The sequence below is a fragment of the Peromyscus maniculatus genome, chromosome 22 (genome assembly GCF_049852395.1).
Source record: "Peromyscus maniculatus bairdii isolate BWxNUB_F1_BW_parent chromosome 22, HU_Pman_BW_mat_3.1, whole genome shotgun sequence".
Classification (NCBI taxonomy): Eukaryota; Metazoa; Chordata; class Mammalia; order Rodentia; family Cricetidae; genus Peromyscus; species Peromyscus maniculatus.
The window spans coordinates 32652279-32661242 of record NC_134873.1 but is presented as its reverse complement, the minus strand read 5'-3'; the positions used below and the strand labels follow the sequence as shown (position 1 = coordinate 32661242).

The following is an 8964-nucleotide window of genomic DNA, read 5'->3' as shown; positions in this document are numbered from 1 at the left end:
CCTGGTGTGCTGGCTTGCCCATGAAGTTTCGGGCTTTCTCTGAGACCGTCACCAGCCCCCTGCCTGTCATCGGCAACAGCTCTGCCCTCTACGTCCTGCAGACACCCACAGTGCACCATAGTCGTTGGAGCCCAGGCAGCATCCCTGCCTGATGGCTTTGCTTCTCCCTTTTTTCTCTTTATAGAAGTGACTAGCATCGACTTGCTCTTTTAAGCTGCTCTGTGGTTTCTGCCACTGTAGGTATCTTGTCAGGGTTATTTTTCATTGTTTGGGGACATTTTTGTTCCTATTTTCTTTAACTTGTTCAGCTTGGCATGGCATGACTTTTTTTCACAATGCTCTACCGTTTATAGTAAAGGAATGTATTTATAAAGCATGTCTGCTGTGTGCTATGCTATGGCCACTCTGATTTTCTACAGTTGTGTCTTTTGTTGTTGTTGTTCCGGCGCCGAGGATCTAACCCAATGCTTTGTGTATGCCAGCCAAGCTCTCCACGTCAGAGCCACATCTCCAGCCTCTGATAGCTCTAGTAAGCCAAACATACCTTGTTTGCTTAACCAGGCATCAAAACACTAACTCTATTATCAATTTACTTTGTCTAATTTAATCTTTAACTTGGTGAGATCTCCTAAGTATTTTACTTGCTCAATTTTCTAGTGGCATTAGAAAGAAAATTAAGATTATGACAATTAGATGTAGAAAAGGATTCTGGCCATGATGCGGACTGCATTTGTGCCTGGCACCTCCTGCACTCCGTATCTTACTCCAGCCCTTGTTTCAGCGTTCAGCTTTGCTCTGGTTCCGACCAGTTTCACACAGGCACAGCCTGACAGAGAGCCTTGCCTAAGGCTGGCACACCTCACCTTCAACTCCCTGCCTGCTTTTTGCTAGTTAGGGAGAGCTATGAGCTAATCTATACTCACGCGGTTCAGCTGGGCATGTAGGGCCTTCACACCCCACTGACTGCGAGACAGGAATGCAAAGAAGGAAGGGTGGTAAGAAAGGAAGGTGCCTGGCAGGGTCCGGAAACTTCACCCGTCACTGATAAAACCAGAACTGCCTGTAGAGACGTGTGTCCCTAAGGTCATCTAACAAGGATGTCAAAAAAACCCCAGTGCAACCTACTTACGTTCAGAACGTTTGTAACCTATCTCTCACGCTACCAGTTCTCCTCTCTCACCCCAATCCAAACACCACCTCAGAAAACCACCTTACAATTTCATTTGTAAAAGAAAATTTAAGAGAAGCAGACCAGTGCATGTAATTTATAAACTGTTCTTAAATTTTAGATTTTGATTTAATCTTCAAGTTTTCTGTGATGCATTATTTTCCTAAGCATGAAGTATTCCTTTCCCTCCTCCAACAAGATTTTCATAGACTAATCAAAAGAGAGAGAAAAAAAAACATAGTCATCCCACTGAAATCAAATCCACTCAAAAGTTCTGGCTCGTATTGGTCTAAAAATAAAATTGATTATAATAGATTTTAAAGTAGAAAGTAACTGGACATGGTGGCACATACCAGTAATCCCAGCACTATGGGGGTCAAGGCAGGTGGCTCTCTGTGAGTTCAAGGCCACCCAGAACAGCTAGGGCTACAGAGAGAGAGAGAGAGAGAGAGAGAGAGAGAGAGAGAGAGAGAGAGAGAGAGAGAGAGAGAGAAAGAGAGAGAGAGAGAGACCCTGTCTCAATAATAATAATAATAATAATAATAATAATAATAATAATAATAGGAAGCCGGGCGGTGGTGGCTCACGCCTTTAATCCCAGAACTTGGGAGGCAGAGCCAGGCGGATCTCTGTGAGTTCGAGGCCAGCCTGGGCTACCAAGTGAGCTCCAGGAAAGGCGCAAAGCTATGTAGAGAAACCCTGTCTCGAAAAACCAAAAATAATAATAATAATAATAATAGGAAATGTGTAGGAATCATTATTGACATATATAATTGTCTTAGTTAGGGTTTCTGTTGCTGTGAAGAGACACCATAACCATGGCAACTCTTATAAAGGAAAACATTTAACTGGGGCTGGCTTTCACTTCCCCGACATATAGACGACTCCAACACCTTCAAACAAAGGGCACATCTTGTTTTTCTCGGGAAGCATAGCTCATCCTTTCAGGGGTACATCTTCCAGAAAGTCCGGGATGGTTCACTTCCAGAAAGTCCTACTTCACCCTGGAATGTTCTTCTCTATGACTTTCTAGACGGAAGACAGGGACTGAATTGATGGCTCATTGTCTAAGGGTGCTGGCTGCTCTTTCAGAAGACCTGAGTTCGAGCCCCACATTTTGGTTCACAACCATCTGCAACTCTAGTCCCAGAGGATCCGATGCCTTCTTCTGGCCTCTGAGGGTACCAGGCACACATGTGGTACACAGACATACATGCATGCAAAACTCCGAACCCCCCACCCCACCCCACTCCCCACACACAATAATAATGATTTTTTAAAAGAGGGATACAAATAAAAAGACCCTTCTCTAAGAGAAAGGAGAAATGTCAGGCTTCCTGAACCTGGGAGCAATTTTTTTTAACCTTAGTTTTCTTCAAATGAGTCTACAGTGGGGGAGGGGAGATGCATAGGGGAATATCAGGAGATCTCCTCCCTGTGTTAAATTATAAATGAATCTCTACTTTGCACACATCACTAACAACAACGAAAATTCAATGTGTATAAGAGTCCAAACCCCTAACCTACCAGAAAGTGCCTTACTTGAAGATGGAGTCTTGAAAGAGACAATTTTGTCAGATGAGGTCATTAGGGTGGGCTTCATCCGGTACACCTGGGCGTCCTCCTCAAAGGAGATTAGGCTCAGAGACCAGAGAACACAGACACAGGGAGAAGGAAGGTGGCTTTCTGAAAACCAAGGCGGCGGCTCAGAACCCTGCGTCCAGAGCTGTGAGCAGGCACGTGCGTTTCTATTGTGTAGGCGCCCTGTTCCCGGGTACTGTGTTACCTCACCCCACCAAACCAGTGAGAGGCAACATCGCAGACATTGAAGTGACGTGTGTCAGTATTTGCTGATTTCTAATTTTCAAATATTCAAAGAGGGCTTTGGCTCAATGGGTGCGGACTTCTGAGTTTTCATGTCTGTTGGTCCCTCACCATCTACCTGTCCTGCTGGCTTCCTGGGACCCCCTGGGGGCTCAGATCCTTTATTAATGTGAGGAAGGGGGTTAACTGGGTTATCTTTCACCCCTGTTATGAGTGGATGACTGGTGAACCTGCTCGACACTCTGTGGAACCGGCTGGCTTCTGCGAGGGTGGTTCACGCAACTTTACCTTTCAGATAGCCAGGACCCCACAAAAGAGGTGGACAGCTTCGAGACCGCTGACTCTGTTTCCACCCTTCGAAAGACCTGAGGCCCATTAGCCTGCTAAGGAACTTATCAAGTCTTATAAGCAAGCGAACTAGGTTTCATCGAACCTTTTCCAAGCCCAGGGAGCCCAGAGCCCTGACGCTCACCTGTGTCTTTGGTAGACAGCAGCCGTTTGTGGAGCTGGGTCCCACTTGCTTTAGTCCGTCTTCTGTTACTAATATCTGATGCCACAGTCCTGCGTTATTACTCACGGCAAATTATAAGACAACGCGGTTTGTTTGGGTGAGCAGTTACGGTTGAAAGGCAGGAGTCCCATCTGGCAAATGGCCTTGCTGACCGAGTCCCCAAGCGCTGCAGGGCATCATCACGGGGCGAGAGACAGCGATGGCAAGTTCATGTCCCTTACAGGCTTCCTTCTCTTCGTTTTTTTTTTAAAGTTGAGATTTATCTTTATTTTATGTGTATGGGTTTTTTTTGCCCCAGACTGGATGTGAGATTTGTTACTAAACATGATTTGGTAAGGTACAGGAGAACACTGTGGAAGCTCTCAGGAATGCAGGGCCCACCACTCAGCCAGCGGACCGGAACTGGAAATATAGTTGGCCCAATAGCCATCAGGAGTGACATGTCTTCAAAGTCATCTGCATCAAATCTGGTAAAGCCCCACTTCTTCGAGATGTGGGTCTGCAGGTGGCCAGGGAACTTGAACTTGGCTCTACACAGAGCCTCAGTCACATGTTCCTTATTCTACAGCTTGGTGCAGATGGATACGGTGACCTGGCCAATGTGAACCTGGCCACTGTGCCCTGGGTCTTCCCAAAGGCACCTCCCATACCTGTGTGAAGCCTAGATTAGGGACATCACTGAGGTCAGAGACTTAAAACTGCCAGAAAGCCATCTCCAAGGTCCCTTAGGGCAACCCACACAGGCAACAGGCTACATACACCACCACCAAGGCTGCTGTTTGCAACAATTACATACCAGACCCCCATGGGGAAAGGGACTTGGTTGGCTTAGTTGGTTGCAAGTGTAAGCATGTTTTATCTACTTGTATGTGCACCGCATGCATGCCTAATGCTCATGGAGGTCAGAAACGGGGGTGGGGGGAGGGGGAAGGGTCTGACACTCCAGAACTAGAGTTGAACTGGAGTTACAAGTGACTATAGGCTGCTACATGGGAGCTGGGAATCAAACCCCAGTCCTCTGTAGGAGCGGCCCGTGTCCTTAACCACTGAGCCACCTCACCAGTCCCTCTCTTCTCCTTTAAAATGCTCCAGTGTCCACCCATGCAGACTGCACCCTGAAGACGGTCTCAAAACCCAATTGCTTTTCACGTTCAAAGACCCGCCCCTGTGCGCCATCAGCAGAGGAAGCTCCCCTCTGGGTACCTCACGATGAAGATGAGAGTCAGGAGGACCGCCGTATTCAAGCCGCAGGAGACGCTTAAAGGGAGAAACATTCTAATAACTAGCAAGTAAGACTACTCAGACCATCAGTATAGTGTCGATTGTAATGGTGAATAGAGATGGGGCTCAATTTTGACCCACACGAGGACCAGGGTGGGTAAGAACCAAGGAGAATCAGGGGTGAGTGGGCAGAAAGGAGGAGACATTGGAAGCAGCCCACGGTGCTCAGTCATCGAAGATGTGGCAAGTCTCCCTAGACAGACTCAGAAGGGTCCTAGTGATAACTGGGCCAGGCGTGTGGAAGACCACCCTGAGGATGAGGACTGAGAGGAGCCTGTCCAGACTGTGTCACCTGTCGCCAGGCTGGTCTGTGACATAAGCAGCAGCAACACTGATGTCTTTATCACGTGATGCCCTTCAGTTCCACCGTCCAGAACAGTTGACATCACGAGAGAATAAAAAGATGGGAATCCAGCGAGGTTTCAGCTGGATTTATGTCAGGCTAATGGCTCATGCGCTCGGCAGTAAGAAGACAAAAATGTATCTCTAGTTGACCAGCACGGAAACCCAATGAGTTACACCGTCGGAGCAGCCCAGCCTCGAACCTCTGCAGGTTGGACATCCATCCCAGCTCAGAGCATCCTGAGGCAGTCCTGGACAACCCAGAGGAGTTAGGAGTGAGACCACAGGCGAGGCCTTGGGCCCACAGTGGCCAAGAAAAGCACAGGCTATTTCAATCCAGAGTGTCACTGTCCTCTCCTCCGTCTGTCACCTCCTGAATTTCACAGCCACCATGGGGCATTTCTACGGGAAGGTAGCAACATCCAGTTTCTCTGGAACGTGGCTTATATGAGGTGAGAATGCTGTGTTCACGGGAAATGTGGCAAAAACGGGGTGGTGTGTTTTCCCTCCCTAAACTTCACTGTTTCCCAGAAAGCTGTCTGTGACAAGGACACAACTGGAACAGATGAGGTTACAGAGAACCTCCTTGTACCTCTTCCTACGCCCAGGATGAAAACTAGCCTGGTATAAGAAAATGAATTGAAGTCCCAAGTGAACAATTCTAAAGGCCACCTGGTTCCAGGTACCCCACAGTTCCATTAGAATCTCTAGGCCATTTACAAACCTTACCTGTCTGGGTCCCACTGCTTGGGACACTGGGACAGAGAACTCTAGGAATTTAAGAGAAAACACATCTTAAGATTCCCACTGGGCCTGTGAGATAACTCAGCAGGTAAAGGTCCCTTCCACTAAGACCTGAGTTCAAACCCCAGCACCCACATAGTAGAAGGAGAAAACAAACTCTCATAGTCATCCTCTGACTTCAAGACACAAGCCCAACCCTCCCCACCCCAACACACACACAGACGTGCAAAATAAAGAAACAGAACCAAAAGAATGTAAGGAGTCCCATCTCCCAGAAGACTTGGAACTCCAAATAGGATTCAGACCAGGGATATGATTTACATTTACATTTTGGATGAAGAAACTGAGGCCCAGGGAAAGGGGGTGACATGTGAAAGGTCACACAGCTAATTAGTTTCAAAGTAAAAGCTGGAATGTATCGTGCAGCAGCCTGTATTTCGGGAGCCTTGATTCACTGACCTGGCAACCTCAGCCGGCACACAAGATCTAAAGCCTCCAGTTAGTGTTCATTGGGACTCAGATGTGCAGATTCCATAGGATGGGAGACCCAGGAATAAGTCCACACAGCTCCAGCCACCCAAGTTCTGACAGAGGCACTTAAATACAACAGAGCTGGTTGTCCACGTGCAGAAGAATGGAATTAGAACCGCCTGTCTCTCTCACCGCACAAAAAGTAATTCAAAATGGATCAAAGACCTTAATTAGACCTGAAACTCAGAAAAACACTTTACTGCCTACACCCAAGCAAGAACTTTCTGAGTGGGACCCTGATAGCACAGGAAATAACCCCAAGGAGACCACTGCCAGACTAAAGTGACGGCCTGTAGATGGGAGATAAATCTTTGCCAACTACAATACAGTTTGGAGATTGATATCCAGGATATGTCAAGAACTACAAAATTTAAAAATAAAACAAAAAGTCCTCTCGTGGGATATTTTGATCACATTCTGACACTCCCGAGACTGCCAATAAAGTTTACCTTGAATCGGAAGGCAGAGCTAGCTACTAGCTGACCAAATTAGCCACAGAGGTTTCAGAGGACCCAGGACATACAGAGAGACACAGGAAGCAGTAGGGAGGGGCTTAAAGAGAAACGCGGCCCTCTTTTGGATGGAGGAAGGAGAGAGGAGATCACTGGTCAATTCACCGCTTCTCTGATCAATCAGGTTCTTACCCCAAATATCTGACTCCTGAGTTTTTATTGATAAAGAGTAATTAGATAAACACTTCATCTGGTGCCTCAATTTGGGCACCAAATGTAGCGTGCTTTCTTTTCAGGACCGCCAGCCCGCAAATAACAACACGGAGACTTATTGATAATTATATAAGCTTGGCCATTAGCTTAGACTTGTCTCAACTAGCTCTTATAATGTAAACTAACCCATTTACATGAATCTCTGTTCTGTCATGTGATGTTACCTCTCGTCCATCTTGCACCTCCTGTTTCCTCTCCGTCTCTGGCTGGAGACCCCACCTTTCTTTATCTCAGAGTCCTCTCTGTCCCCAGAAGTCCTGCCTAACCTCTTCCTGCCTAGCTATTGGCCACTCAGCTCTTTATTAAATCAATCGGATTTAATAAATTAGCCTTGGCAAAGACACATCTTCACAGTGGAAACAAACATTCCGCAATCAAGTCCAGCCCAGAAAAGGGCTAATGACCGGGACGCACAGCTATCAAATGAGGAAATATAATAAGCACTGGAAAAGCATTCATCATCCTTAGCCATCAGGGAAATGTACATTAACACTGATTGGAGATTGCATTTCACTCTAGTCAGAATATATGGGGGTCAGGATGTATGGGGGAGAGATGTGCTACTCACCACAGACGGGGATGGGAATCTGTGTGACCACTGTGGAAATCAATATGAACGTGCCACAAAAACAAAATCAAAAACCTGAAAATAGAGCTGCAAACTATGTATGTCTACTGCTCATAGGATATCCCAAAGGACCCTAAGGAAACACCCAGAGGGGTAGGATAGGTCAGTCACTAAAAGACTTCCCTTGCAAACATGAGAACCTGAGTTCTAGCCTCAGAATACAAGAAGCCAGGTGTAGGCTCACACAACTATAATCCCAGTGCTGGGGTTAGAGACTGGAGGATCCCTAAGACTGTCTCAGTTGAACCAGTTGGCATTCCTGGGTATGATTCCCAAGGCTCTCTTGGCATACATACATACACACACACACACACACACACACACACACACACACACACACACCTGCATATGTATGAACAAGCACACACATACACACTCACTATAAAAAAACAAACTGTTGAGATATGTATACACCCATGTTTACAGTTGAGTTGTTCCAGGAGGTGGAACAGCCCCAGTGGTCATTAACAGAGGACAGATAAAGCAAAGGTAGTACATGGGATTGTATGCAGCCATAAAGAGAAACTAAGTCGTGACATTTGGAGGGGAGGGGTACAACTGGAACTGTCATGTTAAGCAGAATAGGCCAGACATAGAAAGACGACTATTGTATGCTTTCTCTCATATACAGAACCTTGTATGGACGCACGTATGTGTGTGTTTATATATGTGGGTGGGCACATTAGAAAGGGAATCATGAGAGAATAGGGAGCATTCCTAGAGAAAAGGGGGGGATAGACAAGGGGTGGAATAGGTGTGATGAGAAGACAGAAGGGGAAACTAAGTCAGGGAAGAAAGAACCAGATGAAGGGAGAAGGGGGCACAGAGGGACAAATGAGTGTGGTGATATTTTGTGCTCTAACAAACAAAATTTACCTGAGGATCAGAGGACAGAGCCAGCCACTAGACAGACATAGAAGTCAGGCAGTGGTGGTACACACCCTTAATCCTATCATCCTGGAGGCAGAGATCCGTCTGGATCTCTGTGAGTTCAAAGCCACCCCGGACTATACGAGATTAATCCAGTCTAAAAGAGAAACAGAGCCAGGCAGTGGTGGTGCACACCTTTAATCCCAGCACTAGGGAGGAGGAAACAGGAAGTGATATGGCTGGGCGGAGAGAGGAATATAAGGTGGGAGGAGACAGGAGCTCAGTCCCTTTCAGCTGAGGACATTCAGTCTCAGGATTCATGGAGATGGGATCTCACCTC

At 46.8% G+C, this 8964-nt stretch overlaps 1 non-coding gene across 1 annotated transcript; it reads right to left on the bottom strand.

Annotated features, from left to right (window-relative positions):
* Window positions 1-4210: 4210 nt before the first annotated feature.
* On the bottom strand, window positions 4211-4345 carry LOC121825237 (small nucleolar RNA SNORA70). The gene has a single exon (XR_006067363.1). It is a non-coding gene; the product is annotated as a small nucleolar RNA SNORA70 (small nucleolar RNA).
* Window positions 4346-8964: the final 4619 nt, after the last annotated feature.